This window comes from Drosophila bipectinata, chromosome XR (genome assembly GCF_030179905.1).
Source record: "Drosophila bipectinata strain 14024-0381.07 chromosome XR, DbipHiC1v2, whole genome shotgun sequence".
NCBI lineage: Eukaryota > Metazoa > Arthropoda > Insecta > Diptera > Drosophilidae > Drosophila > Drosophila bipectinata.
The window spans coordinates 7,301,662-7,301,997 of record NC_091735.1 but is presented as its reverse complement, the minus strand read 5'-3'; the positions used below and the strand labels follow the sequence as shown (position 1 = coordinate 7,301,997).

The following is a 336-nucleotide window of genomic DNA, read 5'->3' as shown; positions in this document are numbered from 1 at the left end:
ATGTTGGTCTTGGACTTCTACGCCGACTAGTGCGGTCCCTGCAAGGCCATCGACAGCACCGTCAAGACCCTGGCGCGGAAGTACTCCACCAAGGCGGTGGTTCTCAAGGACGTCAAGGTCAATGTGGACAAGTTCGAGGAGCTCTCGGAGAAGTACCGCGTCCAGAGCATGCCCACGTTCGTCACCCTCAAAAATAATCGCAAAGTGGGCCGATTCTCGAGCTCCGACGAGGAAAAGCTGACCCACATGATGGCCAAGTTGGTCAAGTAGGATCCTTCCCGATTCTCCACCCAGGCAGCATGTGTAACGATTCTTATTTATTTTTCATTCTTAACT

At 52.7% G+C, this 336-nt stretch overlaps 1 pseudogene; it reads left to right on the top strand.

The window, feature by feature from the left end:
• Positions 1–336, top strand: LOC122321431 (thioredoxin-1-like; annotated as a pseudogene).